Source organism: Macrotis lagotis, chromosome 1 (genome assembly GCF_037893015.1).
Source record: "Macrotis lagotis isolate mMagLag1 chromosome 1, bilby.v1.9.chrom.fasta, whole genome shotgun sequence".
In the NCBI taxonomy this organism is placed as follows: Eukaryota; Metazoa; Chordata; class Mammalia; order Peramelemorphia; family Peramelidae; genus Macrotis; species Macrotis lagotis.
The window spans coordinates 676,392,962-676,412,269 of NC_133658.1; the positions used below are offsets into that span (position 1 = coordinate 676,392,962).

Sequence of the window (19,308 nt, forward strand, 5' to 3'; positions counted from 1 at the left end):
TGTTATCTATTCATTAAAGAAACCCCAGGATCTCAACTTGAAAGCACTTTGTGGGACATTTCTGTTTCGATATGTGTTTTAAAGTAATAACACATGTAATTCCTTTTTTAAAATATTCATCACTCCAGTCTCTCCTCCTCCCTCTCCCATTAGACTAAACTAATGAGATTTTCCTTATGTGCAGGAAGGTGGCAATTACACAGTATATTTGAGACCTAGTAGAAAGAATTTCTCTTTAAACTTAAAAGCACAGTTAGAAAAGCAGCAATTGAACCATGCTCTGAGATAGTAGCAAAGGTTTCCAAGTTGTCTGTTTAAATGGTCTGGTTGAATAAGGAAACTTTATGGGTAATTTAAATCATTAATTTCTCTATAGGGCACCATTAACTCACACAAGAGGCTACTACATCATGACAGGGTGGAGGGTGGGAGGTCAGGGGGAATGAAGAGATTGATTTAGCCTTGCTATATCATACTTAATATAACCATTTACATCACTAAATTTTTTTCTAGCTTATGTGCTTTTTTTAGATGTGATAGTTCTGTGAAGTTGCTCTTTTTTGAACTAGTCCTTTACAGCTGTAAAATATTTTAGATTATATTCATTCTTTGCAATATTTTTTGCCAAAAATGAAGTTAATATATAGGGGGAAATAAATGTCTTAAAAAAATTCATTCATTATGCTACTCAGCAAATTTTTTAACTTTCTCATTTAAAAGAAACTGATAAAAAAGGAAACAGTTCATAAATTATATTTATAAATGACTAATTTTTAGGGGAAATTAAACCTTTGATTATGTTCATTTAAAATTTAAATTATATTTAGTTTGCTTTTCAAGTCTCTTAAATGAAAGTAGTAGAGTAGTGGATAGAGAGATGGCCACATGGAAGACCTAGGTTCAAGACTGGTCTATTACACACAATGGCTGTATGACCCTGGTCAAATAAATCACTTGACCTCTCAGAATTCTCAGACAACTCTAAGACTAATTGGACATTAGAATCATAGAATAGTGGATTTCTAGGTGAATAGACTATGAAAGGTCAAATAGGTCAACCCCCTTTATTTCTAGATAGGGAAACTGAGGTTCAGATAGCTTAAGTGACTTGCTCAGGGTCAAACAGACTTCAGAAAATGGCAAACCATGAACTCAGTCCTTCTGACTTCAAATCTAGTAGTCTTTCCATTGTAATATGCAGAGATAGTATCTGGATCAAGAGGCGGGGAAAAATATAAGCTTTCTTCAAGTGGGGATTTCATTTGATAACAAAATCTTGGGTTCAATATCCTCCCTCAAAAAGACCCCTTAAATGCTTATTTAGAACCTCTAGATCATTTGAACAGCAACAGATTAGAAATTTTCTCCAATCCTCACTTCTCAAACCTTACTGAACAAGCTCAGCACCAAAAATAAACAACTTTAACTGTTTCCATTGTCTAAAACACTAAGAATCCTAAAGATAAAACACCCCTCTCCTCCTCCTCCCAAAAAATAAACAATGAAGATCTCAAAGACCCTGGGCTCACTCAGGATCTTCATTCCCACATTATAAGACTATACTATCAAGTCCAAGAACATGACACAGGCTTACATCAAAACCTATCCATTCCCCCTCGCTCCTCTGTCCCTCTTTTCAGTCTCAGGGTGAATCTAGTTTTAGTTTGCCAATGTTTGCTTGGGTCTCTACAACCATCTTACCTGAGTACTTCAGGAACAAGACTCATCAGGAGATGCAATCTGGAAGCACCACTGCAAAGCTCTAAACTGCCAAGGCTGAGAAAAATAGGTTCAGAACTTCAAATGCCAGAAAATTTAGGATATAATAGAACACCAGGAGGAGAGTCTGGAGTGATGAATATAAGGAGCTGCATAGCACTCCACTAAATCCACGAGGAAGAACACAGCATCCAGGCTGGTACAATTCTGATCAACCAAAAGTAATTTGGGGCAGAAATCTAAGTGAAATGCTGGTGAAGCTGAGACACTTTGGGATCCAGCTTCCAAAGAAAGCACAATCAGAGGAAAGAGAAGTAAGTGATAAGGAAAATAAGGGAAGAAAAAAGACTGAAAGTACCAAAGATTTCAGAAAGAAAACTCAGACTTTGAATAGTAACAGATGAAGAGGAAAAAAATGAAATTTGAACTTCTTATTTAGTAAATGAATTCAAACATCTATGAATAAATATTGCAAAATAAAAGAAAATAATCCAACACTTGATGAGAGAGAAGACCTTCTCAAACTAGAGGAGAATGTAGAATATAACATGGTATTTCAGTAGCTTAAAAGAAAAATGAAAATCATAAGAATAGAAGTTATGTCCTATACAGGAAAAAATTGGACAGAATAGAAAAAAACTTGAATCTACAATGGCAATCCTTACCAAAGAAACAAAAAAGAGCGTACGTTGGAAATGTAAATATACAGAAGTGAAGAACAATCTAGAAGAAGTGAAGCAAAAAATAAAAACATTAAAAGGAAAGTAAACTTTTATGCATGTAAAATAGACTGAATTTAAAGAAAAGATGTACAGAGCAACAAGACTCATAGGTCTCCCAGAAGAACACAAAAGAACAGAAAATCAACACCAGAATGAAGAAAATGATAGAAAGGAACTGCCTAAAACTTCTGAACATAGAAAAGGACATCCCATTTCAAAGAATTCACAAACCATCTCCAGAAAAAAACACAAGCCTTCAAACTCCAAGACAGATGGTGGTTAAATTTAATGGTGCAATTTAGAAACAAGTTCTGCAAGCTATCATGAAAAATAATCCAAATACAAAGAAAAGGACATTCAAATAATGCAAGATTATTACATCACAACTAAAAAAAAGTAGAAGGGAATGGAATAATGTGTTCCAGAAAGCCAAGGAGCTAAAGATGAAGCTCAAGGTATAAGTCTTAGCTTAACATTATAGAACATTAGATGAACATTCAATAAAGAAGACTCTGAAACATTTTTGAAAAAGTAAATCAAAACAGAAGAGACTATTTGTCAAACAACAGAAATGCAAGAGAAGGAAATAAATGCAATAAACAAAGACAATAATAGCAGCACAGTGACAACAGAGAGACCAGTAAGAGATTTCTTTCTAAATGTATAAAAGACAGGGATGAAGGTAGAAACCTGCCAGAGGTAACAGTGAAGAGGCAGGAGGGAGGTATTGTGGAGAGAATGTGGCAATACTTTACCTCCAAATGAATTTTTCTTTTCTGAGAGGTTACATAGAAGGGAAAGGGAGCAAGAGAACAGGTAAGATGCACCAGGTCAAAACAAAGGCTAACAATAAGAAGAGAGTGACCTCTATGGTCTCAGCAAGAAAAAAGTCTATCTTGAGCATGGTGAGGAAGAGGAAGAAAAGATAAAAAAAAGGATCAGGAAAGAAAGGAACCTTTCTTTGGAGATGGGAAGGGATTCCACTGATGAATTATCCTACTATGAATGAAGAGAGATAGCAAAGGGAGATGAAGACCTAACACCCAATAAGCTCTGGAGGATTTGGTGCTTGAATGGAAGAGCTTAGACACAGGAAGGAGATATGCAGACAAATGCTAAAAAAAAGTCATTAAAAAAATATAGGTGGGTAGTGGACTGTATAATCAGGGACACATAGTGGAGGAGGGCCTATCATGGATCAGTGACACCTGAAATAAATGACATTATTGTAGAAGTGAGGCACAATGAAAAATGGCAATTTATGGGATATGGTCTACAAGGCATTGTTTAAAAGCACCTAGAGTAAAGAGTCTAGAATGAATGATCGGAAAGCTTTTCTTGAATAAAAAATATGGGGGGGGGGAGAAGCCAGAAGATTATGGGGTCATGAGTCAGAGAATGAGGATTAGGGAAAAAAAGAAAGATAAGATGGATAAAGAAGAGAGTGAGAGAAATCCTTTTAGGAAAGAGGCACAAAAAAAAGGAAATTTTAAAATTAAACAACAGAACTAGCTGAAGGAAAGAAGTGGAAGGGGGTGAGAAATCTATTTGACTGAGAGGAAAAGAAGAAGGAAAAGAAATATATAATCAGATAAAAGTAGGAAAGAATAGGAAATAATAAATAAAACTCTAAAAGAAGTATAAATTAGAAGAGAGGGGTGAAGGGCATGGTGAAGTGAGCCAGTGGGAACAGGGACATCTTAAAAAATAAAACTGAAGGTACATAATACTATACTGACAGCAGAAAAAGGAACTTGAAACTGAAAAGCTTCTCCACAGACAACATGAATGCACTCAGGATAAGAAGGGAAGTGATCAAATGGGGGGAAATATCTTTGTATCAAATTTCTGTGACAGAGATATAGACATGCAAAGATATATACTTGTGTATGTATATATGTAGGCATATAAGACTAATAACTATATATTATATATGATTAATAAATGGTCAAAAAAATATGAAGTTTTAAAAACTCACAGTCATAAGGAAAAATACTCTAAATCCCTAATATTAGAGAAATTAGAGACAATTACTTAAAACACTATAAATCACTAATATTAGAGAAATTAGAGAAGTTTGGTTAGAGAAATGCAAATCAAAGCAACCCTGATATTTTACCTTATACTTACAAAATGGTAAAATTGGAAAAAAAATTGCTACAGTCAACAATAGAAAAGTTGCAGAAAAATAAACACACTAATGCATTTTTTGGTAGAGCTATGAAATGACATTTTGGAAAAGAATTAGAATTATACAAATAAAGTAACTAAAATGGCTGTGCCCTCCTACCCAGAGATTCTTTGATTGCTTATATGCCTCCAAGGAAGCTACTGATAAGGAAAAAACTCCTTTATTACAAAATATTTATAGCAGCACTTTTTTGTGATAGCAGACTTAGAAATAAGTGGATTCCTATCATATGAGGAGTAGCAAAGTGTATTTTGTTAAATTAATATAATGGAATATTACTATGCTGTAATTGAAATGATAAATGTGATGAATACTTGGAAACATGGAAAGATCTATATTAATTGATTTAAAGTGAAGTAAACAGAACAAAGAAAATAATATGTACTTAAATTATAACAATAGAAAGAACAGCAACACACCAAAAAAATCAAAAGTAAATGTAACAAGATTATAAAGATCAAATGGGACTCAAATTAAGAAATGTGAGAAGACATCCCCCAAACTGCACCTTCATGAAGGCAGAGAGTCCTTGTATTGCATGCATTTTTAAACTTTTTCAGCATATCAATCAGTTGCACTGACCTTTTTCACACCAATAGGACAGTATTCGTCTTATGGAATAGCTCTCTAGATAGAAGGGGAGAGGAAAAGATATTTGGGATATTCTGATGATGAAAGAAAAAAATAGCAAGAAAAACTTATGTTTTGTAAATGTTTATGAGCTGAAAATATTACTTTTCAAACAAGGTTTAAACAACAGAGAGATTCAAAAGTTTCCTTACATCTTTTTTTACATTATATTTTTCAGAGTACTGTTAATATTTCAAAAGATTTTGCCCATGTGAAGATTCCATCTACCAGCTCAGAGTCCAATGTATTCAAGCTTTATGAGTCAGTGTTTCTCAGTAGATAAGGCTAAAACTATTCATCTTATGGTCATACTTCAGGCACTGGACCTTTTCCACACTTAACAAGTTGATCCTCTAAGGTAGGATACAGTCAAATGCTGGTCCAAACTTAGTAGGATCTACCAGCATTTGCACTTGACTTGAAAAACTTTTAATAACATAGGATTTTAATAGTTTAAATATTATATACCTATATAGTACTTTATAGAACATCAGTGTAAGGCCTTTTGAATTAAGTCCCTCAAGGAGTTGATTTCTGTTGATGTTCTCCCCTCCTTACCCTCCCCCCCTTATTTAAAATATTAAATCTTAATGTTAGAATTCAACAGATCAAGGACAAATAATAAATCGTATTTACATAGCAAATAAATTCCTTTGATTTCAAATTAGCCTTGATTTCTAAAGGAGGGGTTTTGCAATGTGTCAGATATCTCTATTCCTCCAGGTCAAAGGGTTCCAGTGGTTTTTACTATACAAAAAGGTTCCTGATGAATCTTTCTTCATCCTCCCCTTCCCCTTGTTTCTCACAAAACATAAGTATAGGTTGTCCTTTTGATCCTTTTGTTGCTGTTGTTATTCCTTATTATTTAAATAGCACACCACAGAATACTAATCTCATCTTTTTTGTTCTATTTCCAAACACAGTATAATGTGTATAAAAAATTTCCCTTTTTTAACTCTCATTATCCATTATCTGTTAATTATCCATAGAGATTTGTTATTTAATTCTTTTTTGATGCTTTTATTTACCATATTTATGGTTCAGAGACATGAATGAGATAGACAAGAAAAATGTCACTATCATAAAGGTGCTTCTTAATCTCTTTTTGTTGCCTCTTTGATTTTAAATGACCTGTTTCTCCCAGTTTCTAAATAAGTTCTTTCATTACTTTCCACGCATTTCCAATTGGCATAATGGACATTTGTGACTGTGGTCTACTGAAGCTTTCTGGGATGAAGCAGAGAAAAAATGTTTGATTTTTTTTTTAAATTCAAGAATTCTTTCTTTAAACTTTTAAAATTAGAAATATCCTACCAGTTACTTTTAATTTTATCTGGTATAAATTACATCCTCTGTAATGAATATGTACTCTATATTTTCATGATCTCAAATATATGCATATATATATATATGTATATATCATATAGAGAGACATATGGAGGGGGAGAAAAAGAGAGAGAGGAGAAAGTTATTATTCCCAAATAAAAATCTCTTGAACCCAACTATATAACTATAAATTTCATCTTATTAGATTTGACTGTTTTATAATGTCAAGTTTTAAAATGTGATAGTTGCTTTTTGATAGTCTAGTCCCTTATATCTATTATCTTTTTTCTTTGTTTCAGAGTATGGTTTTCTGCAAGAGGAAGGATAGAAGGAAACAAGTGATTAGTAAACACTGTGTGCTGGATACTGTGCAAAGAGCTTTACAAATATTATCCCATCTAATCTTCGCATGAACTCTGAGAGATAGGTACCACTAATATCCCTATTTTATAGCTGAGAAAAATTGAGACAGAAATTAAGTGACTTGCTCAGGGTCCCATAGCTAATAGGTAATTGAAAATATATCCAAACTCAGGATTCTAGGTCCATTGATCATCACCCTGGGTGAAATAAAAACAAAACTTTAATAAATTTTAATTTAAAGACACCTAGGGAAAACAATATTTGATTCAATAATCTAGACTGTCAAGATCTATTTTAGATTCTGATTTTCCCATCCATCTTGTTTGCTATCTTTTCCCCTCTACTTTCATCTAACTCCCCTATCATTCAGACTACAGGTCTCCTTTCTTTCCATGAGGAAGTCAAAAGACACAAATGTTTTTCTGGAACCTAAACGTTATATCCCCATCATTTCCTTAATTTTCTAGGTTAGTAGCCCTGTCAATAAATGAAATGAGGATCCTCTAAAATGCCTTATTGAAGCTATGCTGATTCAAAGATCACTTCTAGATCTATTGCTTCATGATTCTTTTTTCTTTCAATTATCAAGTAATTTTTTCTCCCTCATACTCTTCCCAAATCCTCTTAAAAGAAAAAAGAATAAAAGAAATTTTGAACTTCTGGATCATATGATCAATTATGCAAAATAAATTCTCAAGTTGATCATATTCAAAAATGTGTTTCTTATTCTACATATTAGGCCATCATTTCTCTCTTATGAGGTTGGCAGTGTTTTTTATAAAGTTTCTTATAATAATAGTTGATTAGTTAAAAACTCTTAAAATTTAACAGAATTGTTTGTTTTATGATATTGATGTTATAGTATAAATTGCTTTCCTGGTTCTGCTCACTTCTTTCTGCATCAGTTAAAGCAAATCTTTCCAGTTTTCTTTGAAGTACTCTTTCTCTTCATTTCCTACAGCACAATAGAATTCCATCATTCATAGAGTACAACTTATATAACAATACCCTAAGGTATGAGTAATTCCTAAGATTCCAGTTCTTTACCACCAAAAAAGAGATCTTGACCTACAAATACTTTTTTATATATAGGACTTTTCCTCTTTCTTTGATCTCTTTGAAGTATAGACTTAAGAGTGGTATATAACTGAGTCAAAGGACATGTAGGCATTTTTTATTAATTTGAGGGGCATAACTCCAAATTATTTTCCATTATGGATATACCAATTAACAGCACAACCAACTATGCATAAATAAATGTGACTATTTTCCTATAGGCCTTCCAGAATTTGTAATTTTCTTTTGTTTTTAGCTTTACCAATCTGACAGGTATGAGATTTCATAATTCTGAAAGAACACAAAGACTCTGAGTATCTGAAGTCAGAAGATGACTAATAAGAAATTTAGAAGTAAAAGAGTTAAGATCTAGAGATGAATTCCATCATTTTTTCCTAAAAGAATATTTTAAAGTATGCCAAAGAGACTCATACATTTTAAAACATAGATACAGTATTTGAAATGAGAACATTTAGAATTGAGAAAAGGCAAGGAAGGGGAGAAGCTGTCAATTTTCAGAGAGATAAAAGAAAAGGATATGGTTTCCTGAATATAAGCCTTGTGGCTGAAAGGAAAATTGAGCTCTTAACCTGAATGTTCAACTTTCCTTCCAGTTCTAAGGTTCATATTTAGTAAGCCATAGCATTCCTCCTTGCTTTTAGTGAAAAAAACTAACCTAGGTAAACTAAATAAAATAGGTAAACATAAAAAATACTAAGATAAATCCAGGTTTCCTCTGTCTTCCTTTATTACCCTAAAGTCCATGATGGAAAGGAAGATAGCTGAAACATCTTACATGGCCAGAAGTATTTCTGACCTACATCTATGTCTATTGAAGAGTACAGTTTCCAAGAATGGTCTTGATTGATCCATAGATGAACCTATGCTGCAACTTTGGGATGCTTAAAATCTCTTTTTAAAAAAACCAAGGGGAAGAACCTGAAGATTTGAGGAAAGGAAATATATGACCTTAAAGGGAAGGAAGTGCTGGTTGTGAGATAGAATAGACCCATGATGGGACTTGGTTTATCAATCAGCCCTTTTGGTGTCTGTTAAAGATCCTAAAAATGTTCACTTGAAAGATGCCCTCATTTCTCTCCCCTCTCTCTCCAATCCCTCTAATCCAAGTCTTCATCACTGCATCCAATTTCTGACTTTAGTGGAGCAAAGAAATAGTCAAAGACTCAGCTAAGACTCTGACTTTGGACTGAATAAATTATAAACTCATTTAAAGCTTAATATCTAACTAGCCACAGGCCATGATTTTCATCTAGAAAATCCAGGCATTTGGAAATATCTTGCCATGGGCCCTACAGCCATCTGTGCCATCCGCTCTAGCCATATCCAATCATCTCTTGTTCTGGAAACAAATCATTAATATCATTGATCATTAACAAATCATTGATCATAGTATCTACTCACCATTACTATTAATCACCCCACCCTTAGTCAAGAACTCTGCAAGCTATCATTATCATACACACACACACACACACACACACACACACACACAAACACACTATTTCCCTCTTAGGATATAAGTTCCTCAGGGACAGGAACTGTTTCCTTTTTGTCTGAATCCTCAGCATCTGGCACATAGAAAGCCTTTAATAAATGTTTTTATACTCCTTGATACTACATGAAAAGTATGTTTAATGTCTTTGAAGATTTTATATTTGTATCCTATATGCTTAAAATATAATTAATGTATACTGTAAATTCTGTGTTTTTACAATTAGGCAGGGAAAAAATTCTTATTTTTCTGCTTTTTATATAGCTTGTACAGTTGATCTCTCTCACTCTACCCAGATACCTGATTTGAAAGAATTTTTCCTAAAATAACTTTCCATCAAAATGACTTATTTTGCCAGCATTACGCCACCTGAAATACTTCAAGTTTGGAATTGTTTTTAGAATGTTAAGAACTAAAGCCAGGAGGTTATTAAACATGAAGATGCCAACTGTTTTTCCTCTTTGTTGTTTTTCTTCTTGAATCTGTAAACAGACACATTATCCCTGGAAATCTCACTGTTATCAGTCAGCTCTTCTCATCCATACTTCATACCATATGCTTCTCTGGTAAGTTTATTCAATCAATCTAAAGGGCAACATCTATTTCTTCTCCTTCTGCTCCAAATCTCTGTACCCTATAAATTTTATATGATAATCCAAGAACTAGCCACCATAGCATTTTAAAAAATAATCCAATGAAAATATATTGAAAAAAATAAATGACAGCTTATCTGTATTCACACAGTCACTTTTTCAAAAATGTATGATTTCTTTAGTGGTGTTCCTTTTCCCACTGAGAGGACAGTCCTTCTAAGCCTTAGTAGAGTTTCCTCAGTTCCTATGGCCAAAAATATCAATTACCTCATGACCAGTCCTCTGGTGATAAAATTCTCAAAACTTGGATAAAATGGTTCTCAGATCTGCTGCTGTGCCCATATGGTAATCTGCTGCTGGGGCCCATGCTTTAATATTCTCAAGTCCAATAGTACCTACCAAAGATTGAATTGAATAGATATAGCCTTCAGAAACCCAGATTCACTTCTTTGCAATAATTAGGCATGAAAATGAAAATGTAGTATATAGGAAAGAGTGAGTAAATAAATCAAAAATATTAGATTAAAATAAATCTTAATTCATCTTTTGGGTCATAGATAAAAAATGTCAAAAGTCAAAAAAAAAAAAACACAACATGCAAACAAATCCAGAAAGTCTTATCGAGTCATACTAGCCACCAAAAATCTCTCATATTTCTCACCTAGTAAGTTTACTAGATTATTTTTTAAAGGAAATCCATTGATAATAATCAAATAAGACTATGGGGGGGGGAAGGGTGAGGGAGACAAGCTATTTCAAAAGTTGAGCCAAGGAGTGTTCTAATTTTATGAAAAATATTCTTTGCATGAAAACTTTCAAAGCTAGGAAATAGCAGACACTCCCAAAATATTTAATAATTTGATTCAGCATCTTCAAAAACCTGATTATCTATCTGTTATACACAAAATAACAAGAATTGAATTTTAACCAAGTTTTATCCTATATCCCAAGAATGATTGATGACATTCCCAAGACTAAAACTAACTTGAAACAAAATATTTCTATGGCAACCTAACATCAGGATGGTTTATTTCATATGAAACTCCTAAAAAAGTATCTTTTAACCTCAAACAATTTCAAGCCTTTAATTCTAGGCTTCAGGAACCTTGCTGAAATTTCACTGATTTCTGTGTCACTCTGGTTATTCACAACATTATGACAAAAAAATATCTCTCAAATTTTGTATAAAAAAATTGGATCAGCTTTTAGATCGACTTTTCTATCTCTCTAGAAAAGAGTTAGCAGCTTTAATAAGGAAATAAAATGAAATTTACTTACAAATACTGAGAGTTGGGAAATTGAGGTTAATTGAGACCTGCAAAGAATAATAGCAACTTTGAGCAGTAAAAAGAAAGCTAAAATGATGGGTTGAAAACATTTAGGCTAAATTTGACCTGAGTTACACAGAGTTAAATGAAAGATTGACATTTATTTAATAGTTTTTGGAATAATTCAAAAACATTCGCCTTACTCTTACACCCAAAAATGCTGTAGGGGGTTCCCTTTATCCCCTGAGTTATCCAGATAATCATGACTGTGACTATGCAGCTTTGGAAACAGAAATATTTTGTATTTTTAAAAAATCAACAAAATGTCACCAAGTTTAAGATATTTCCTTTCATCACTTTGAAATCACTTGAAATAGCTATCTTAACCATCAACTGAGAAAGACAGAAATAGGACTACAACACATCTGAAATTATATTTGATATGCAATCTCCCAGAAACCTTTACATTCCTTCTCTTTACCTACTCCCATCAAATGTACTGAAATATTAATATTAATATAGTTCTTTATATTTTTTAGACACCAAATCTGGTGCTATTTGAGTCTGTCCCACTCTAGATCAGAGTATTCTCAGATGATAAAGGAAATGATGCCTGAGAATTGTAAACTTTTATAGTACTTAAGAACACACGGTGACTTTGGCTAAAAGTAAGTCAGTTTCAAATTATTAAGCACTGAATTTGTATATAAAGCCATACATATATATATATATATATATGTATATATACATATATATATATATATATATATATATATATATATTTAAAATTAGCACTGGGGAAAAAAGCAGGACACACTGATGTAAAAAGTTCCATGGCAGGGTGAGAAATATAATTTATAGAAATGTAATAAATAGAGTAAAAAAACTAAGTCATACACATCTTGAATGACTGCATCATTTGAAAATCTGACTCCTCAGAAGTGTGTGATATGACTCTGTGTGACTCTGTGTTCTGTCTGCATAGATACACACACACATATATACATATACATATATATGTCTTTCTATATGCATGTGTCATATTAAAAGCCTTCTCTGATGCATCTGATACCATACTATGTAGGTAACTGACTTTTGACATTTAAATCTAAGCCACACAATTCTAGAATTTCATATTTGGAAAGCCCCTCAGAAGCTATCTAGGACAACCCAAACCTGAATAATTATGTATACTACAGTATATCCAAAAAAATTATGTGTCATTTGTTGATGATCAACATATAGTCATCCAGCTTTTACATGAAAAGATCCAGGAAAGAGGAATTTGCTTTCTCTCAAAGAAGCTCATTCCATTACTAATCCCACTGATGGTGGTTTTACTGTTCACAAGAAGTCCTTCCATTTTTTAAAAGAACCCACCATTTCATTCTCCCAGACAATTGAGAGAATGGAGAAACATTACCTGAGGATCTTACCTTTTCTTCTAAGAAGACCAGCTTGGATTTGGAGTATAGCAGCAGTTACTTGATAGTATTAGCAGTTGCTGTGGCATAAAGACAAAATCTAGGCAGATAAATACAAAATTTCCCTTGCTCTCAGTACTCTGTACTCAATAGAAATAAGATCTTCTGTCTTCTTTTAGTCATTAGTTCTCATGACCAACTGCTTGTGGGAAGAATCAGTAACAATCAGTTTCAGTACCTAAAGCAAAAATCTCAGCACGTTTGAAGAAAGAAGAGTTAGTAAAGGAGTTTAAAAATATAATCATTTCTGCATGTGCTTAAGGTCATATGAATCCAGAAAATAGGTCTTGAAGAAATGAAGGAAATGAGAAGCAGGATGTTCAAAGGAGTCAGGGGCGGAAATAAAGAAGAATCCTGAATGCTAAATACTGAAATTATTACTAAGAAAGGAGAAAATCTTGGAAGTCCAGAGATAAAAACAAAATGGAGCTAATTTTAAAGGAGAAGTGGCTGCCAGCTGGCAGAAAGTGGGTCTGTAAAGTGGCAATGGAGAGGAAAACATATGCCAACTTCTTCTCTTGGCCCAATGATTTTGAGGATATAAAAGAGGAGCCAGTCTTACATAAGGTGCCAAAAGATGTGGTGTGATTTCATTAGTATGGAGAACACCTGATTGGGAAAATCCCTTTTACCAAAGCAAAATAGCACCTGCTTTGCAAGTAATAGTCTTTGAGAAGTAGTTGGGGGCAGAGAGGTGAAATGACTTCTCAAGAGTCACACAGCCAGTATAAGTCAGAATCAGGATATGAAGCCAAATCTCTGAGGCCAGTTGCCTATCCACTATGCCATACCAATTCTGGATATGTGATGTATAAATATACCATGATCTAATTTAGAGATTACACAATTATTTGAATCTCAGCTTTGATTTAGTTTGACATTTCTTAATTTCTCAAATTGAGGACTCCTGAGACCTAGGAGATTCTGAGGATTCAAGATACTGGCTAACAGATTTCTTTCTCTTCTAGAGCAGCACAACTTTTCTTGCAACCATCTCCTGAGTAGTAGAAGTATTCAAAGAGTAGTATGACTGTTCCCTTCCCAAACCAGCCAGATTACTTCTCTCTTCTTTCCCAATCTCTTTAGCAGAAGCACTGGTACTTCCATGTGTAAGGGAGGAAGGATTACATGATTGCACAGGATTGGAATTTCTAATTTGTGCCATATTATTGATGACAAATAGCCTAGATGTTGGTTTATTCATTGTTGAAGGACAAGGTAGAAACACCTTTGTATCAATACAGGTCCCTTAACCTACAGGATTCTAAACAAATTTAATTCAGATAGTGCATGTCTTCATTTTAAATTTTCAAATTTTTTAAATATTTGATTTGCTAGGATATTTTTTGCAAAGGGAAAGGGAATGATTTTGATAGCCACTGTGTCCAAGATGCAAATCACAACAGCCCTATGAATTATTGCCTCAGAGAAAGAATAACCATCTGAATAAAGATAAAGGCAAACATTATGTATATAGTACAAGCCAATTATGAGAATGAATACTGCTCTCTGGTCTACAGAATTCTGAACATGAAGATATGTTCCTTAGGGTATAAATTCTTTGAATTCCTGTGTACTGGAGAATGTTATAGTGTCAAATCCTAGAGTTCCAGATTATTCAATGGAAAAAGGACCTAATCACTCCACTTTACATCTGCTACCTTGCCTGTTTTCAACTCCAAGAAACAAGATGCCTCTACACAGGTATTCCCTTGATTTCTTCTCTCTCTGGACTCCCTTCTTCCCATTTCAGACTCGTTTTGTATGTTGTTTCCTCAAATCATATTGTAAATTACTTAAGGACAGAGACCTTCTTTCTTTTATTTAATTGTATCCTTATCTCTTAGCTTCTGTTACATCATAAATGTTTATTGAATTGGAAAGAATAAAGAATAAACCTTAGACATCCAACAGTACAAACTTCTCAATTTACAAATGAGAAAGCTGAGCTCCAAGCCCAAGCCATATAGCTGATTAAATTATAACTGGGACTCCAACCCAGATTTCATAGTTCAGTGGTGTTTTCACTGGATCTGCATCATCAGATCAATTACTAGAGCTTATCTGAATTTCTGCTTCCTTCACATACTATCATCCCATCAAATATTCATTACATGTACCCTTCAAAAATCTTCAAAAAATATGCTAAAGAGAACTATCATTCTTCATCACATTCATTCTTGTTCTGAAAACTTGCTAGCACTAAATTTCCTTATCCAATAAAAAGATAACTAAAGAGTTGGACTTTCTCTTACCCAACATTATATTTACATAAGTATCTCAGTTGAGAAATCCAGATGTCTGAATTCTAAGCACAAAATACTTTGTCTTCCACTCTGCCTTATTCTACTGCCCTCAAGGGTTTAGCTCCAAGGACAAATAACATTTCTGTCATATAAACCTAAAAAGTAGTTTCTCAGTAAAGGGTTTATTCATACATAAAGCTATAGATCACTTGATTTTCACTGGCTGCCTCAAAAATATATTTTACTAGTATGGGAAAGGTCAGTTTCAAAAGGTATAGAAGAACAAATAGAAAAAATGAGATGACTTTGTCTAGCATTTGTCAATGATAACTACTGTCAACTGGGTAAGAAAGTAAAAAAAGTATCCTCTGTGTTGCAACTTCAGTTTCCAAAGAATTATAAAGAGTTTCCTTTTCTTAATAGTATACAATGATCTTGGGACAGGGGAAATGGAAGGAGATTCTGTTAAAGTAACCTGAGATAAAGAAACCAAGTTCCAAAGAGAAAATGACAGGATAGTTTTGTGCCATTTTGGATGATTCCAACTCAGCAAATATAATTTTAATATCCCTAGTGAATATGTATGTTTATTGTGAAAAGGAGGATATGTTCTTTATAGGTAGAAAAGACTATACCTTCAAGAAATTTAATTCTTCTAAATTCCTTCAAAAACTTAATTTACTGCTTTTGACAACCCCTTCTTTCGAATCTTAATATCACTTATAAACATTCATTTTTTTTCTTTCTTATTAGTTATACAGTTACAGTACCTACTAATAAAGTCTCCAATCTTTTTAGAAGATTTCTAGTACTGTGCTAGGGACAGAACTCATCAGACAGACAGCTGTCTAGAACATCAATAAGGCAAGGGTGGGCATATAGTATCACACTGCAGAGAGAAAAGAAAAACAAATTAAAAGAATTTTGGACTGGTTTCTGAGTAGCTACTTTTTTACTTAAACCCATCCTTCTATGTTTATTGTATTCCTATTTCTTTCCACTTCTAAAAGGGCCTACACACAGATAGGCCTCTTTTCTTTCTTAACCCCTAATCTTTGGAAGGAACACCAAAGACATATAGTGGGAGTCAGAGACCTATGATGAAGGGGCAGCATGTGAGGCAGAGCTGACCCTCACTTCTGTGGAAGGGTTGAGTACATACATACATCTGGTGCATATATCCATGCTCAACCCCTTCGTGATCAAGGTTAGGCTCAGCCCTACCTCACCTGCCACCCCCTCATTGCTTCTCCCTGGTGTAGAACTCAGAAGGTGAAGAAGCAAACCAAAAGATACCTGGGTGTCCTTGGACAAATGTCATACATTTCTCAAGGTCTCAGTTTTTTATAAATACATGAAATGAGAAGTTTAAAGCCAGAAGGCAAGGCCCTTCACACCATACCATCTGTCATGATGGTTTATAATTGTCCAAAGAAGTTCATCAGTATTGTATATCAATGTCATGACATCATGCTTGCCCAGATTCCAGATAGCGGATGATGCTCTTATGATTTCCTGGTCACCAAGGAGTGAAACAAGGTTGTGTCCTTGCTCCCATGCTTTTTAACATGATGTTTTCAAACACCTTCACTGAGGGTGAATATAGCATCAAGATCAGCTACTGCATCAACAGTAAATTCTTCAATTTGAAAAGGCTACAAGCCAAGACCAAAGTGGAGGGATTGTTGATACAGATGATGGTTCACTCAATGCAGTCTCTGAACCTGAGATACAACAAAGTATGGATCGATTCTCTGCTACTTGTGCTAATTTTGACCTAATAATTAAAACTAAGAAAACCCAGGTGCTCCATCAGTCAGCATCACATCATATATAAGTGGCACCATTTTTACAACAAATGGAGAAATTTTGAATATTGTGGACAGGTTCATTTACCTTGGCAGTGTCCTTTCCAGGAAGATACACATTGATGATGAGGTTGACACACTCATTACCAGAGCTAGCTCAGTATTTGAGAGGCTCCAAAAGAAAGTGTGGGAGAAAAGAGGTATTAGACTGACTCCAAACTGAAGGTCTACAGAGCTGTTGTGCTTACCTCATTGCTGTATGCCTGTGAAACCTGGATGATCTATCAGTGCCAAACCAGGAAAATAAATCACTTCCATATAATTTTCTTGTGTGTGTGTGTGTGTGTGTGTGTGTGTGTGTGTGTGTGTACACAGGGTGTTTTATTCTCTGCAAAGTGTTATATGCTAAAGTGGAAGATGTCCCCAAATGTACAGAATTGAGTAAAGTGGATCTCTGGAAAGGAGTCTGACTTTGCCTGTGATGTAGAAGGGAATAAGAGGAACAAATAGTTTGGGATCAGGAATTTATCCAGTTGTGTATCAAGATGGAACTAGGTCTGGCATTGGAGAAAAAAGAAATGAGGCTGTTCTCAGTTGTAGTCACTTCCATGTAGAGGTTGCCTGTCAAGCCTGTAAAGTCTTCTGTGCTACATCCTCCCACTGGGCATCTGAAATCTCCTGTGCCCAAGCAGGGACTCCTGGGGTGGGCAGGCTTACTCCAGCCATTGTCTATTTGACCAGCTCCAAGTGTTCTGGGTCCATGGATATGGAGCTTCTGTTGTTTAGTGCTACAGCTCCCTCCTCTTCCTCATCTCTACTCTCCACAGAAGGGTCAGGCAGGTGCAGCCCCAGGACCTGGATACATTCCTGAATGTCTGTGACAGCATCTTCAGTACCTTCCACTGGTGCCAGTTCAACTTCTTCTTGCTCAAGGTGTTGGTTCAGAGGCTGGTATGAATAGTCTGTTGGGCCTGGCCCCAAGTCTTCAGACTCTTCCTCATGTTTTTCACTGCTCCAGCCACCCATGCCATATGTGGGACCCTGATGCTGCCCCAGATCCTCATTCTGGTTTGGGAAGATCCTCTCAGGACCCATCTTATTTTCCCCCAGAACCACTGTTGCCATGCAGGCCCAGGCTGCTCCAAGCCTGTGGCCGAACCCCTCCATATAATTTTCTTAGGAAGATTCTGAAGATCACCTGACAGGAGAAGATACCAGACACTGAGGTCCTTTCTCAATCATTCAAACATTATTACAGAGAACACAACTCCAATGGGCCTCCCATGTTATTCAAATGCCAAATGTATCCTTGCCAAAAAAGACTATTTTATAGAGAACTCAAACAGGGCAAGCACACATGGGGGGGGAGTCAGGAAAAGTGATACAAGGACACTCTGAAGGTCTCTCTAAAGAACTCTGGAATTGATTGTGCAACATGAGAGACACTGGCACAGGACTGCCCAGCATGCCATGCCCTCATCAGAGAGGCTGCTATGCTCTATGGGCAAAACAAAATTCAAGTAACTCAAAGGAAACATGAGATTTCTAGTTTAGAGTAAGCATCCCAGGTGTTCACATGGACTATTTGTGCTCATGTTGATCTTATCAGCATCAGTCAGACACACTGTAACTTGACTCAAATATAGTAATGTCATTTTGGTCTTCTTCGATAACAAAGGACAAGAACCAACCACATCTATGAATGTAAATATGCATGTTTTGTTGTTCAGTTGTTTCAGTCATGTCCAACTTTTCATGACCCCATTTGGAGTTTTCTTGGCATGTTACCGTAGTGCTTTGCCATGTCTTTATTCAGCTCACTTTATAGATGAGGAAACTGAGGCCAACAGGGTTAAGTAATTTGCATAGATTCACAAAGTTAGTAAGTATCTGAGGCTGAATTTGAACTAATGAAGATGAGTCTTCCTGACTCCAGGTCTAGCATTCTATACACTGAACTATCTAGTTAACCCATATAGATGTGTATACACACTTAAATATACACATGTGTATATATATATATATATGTATATGTATATGTATATGTGTGTATGTACATATATGACTGTATATATAATTGTATTTCTATACAATTTATTTCATATGAGATCTTACAGTTTATTTTAGGTATTTAAAAAATCTTATACTGAGAAGAGTTCTGGTTTCATCAGACTTGCAGAAGGGATTCAATATACAAAAAGCACATTGATGCCAACATACTTCCTAATTCTAAAAATCTGTGTTTGTAATAACCAATCTTTAAAGTCCAATCTAGTATATCCTATAAACCTGGGCCCAAAAGATTCTTAAGCTCCTAAATTTTTAGAGACAGGTTTTGATCTACCTCCTCCGTGGCTGAACACCTTTTGGAGAAAATTATCAAACTTTC

General features: G+C 34.7%; 1 pseudogene; it reads right to left on the bottom strand.

Annotated features, from left to right (window-relative positions):
- Positions 1–17,519: 17,519 nt before the first annotated feature.
- On the bottom strand, positions 17,520–18,074 carry LOC141522926 (male-enhanced antigen 1 pseudogene; annotated as a pseudogene).
- Positions 18,075–19,308: the final 1,234 nt, after the last annotated feature.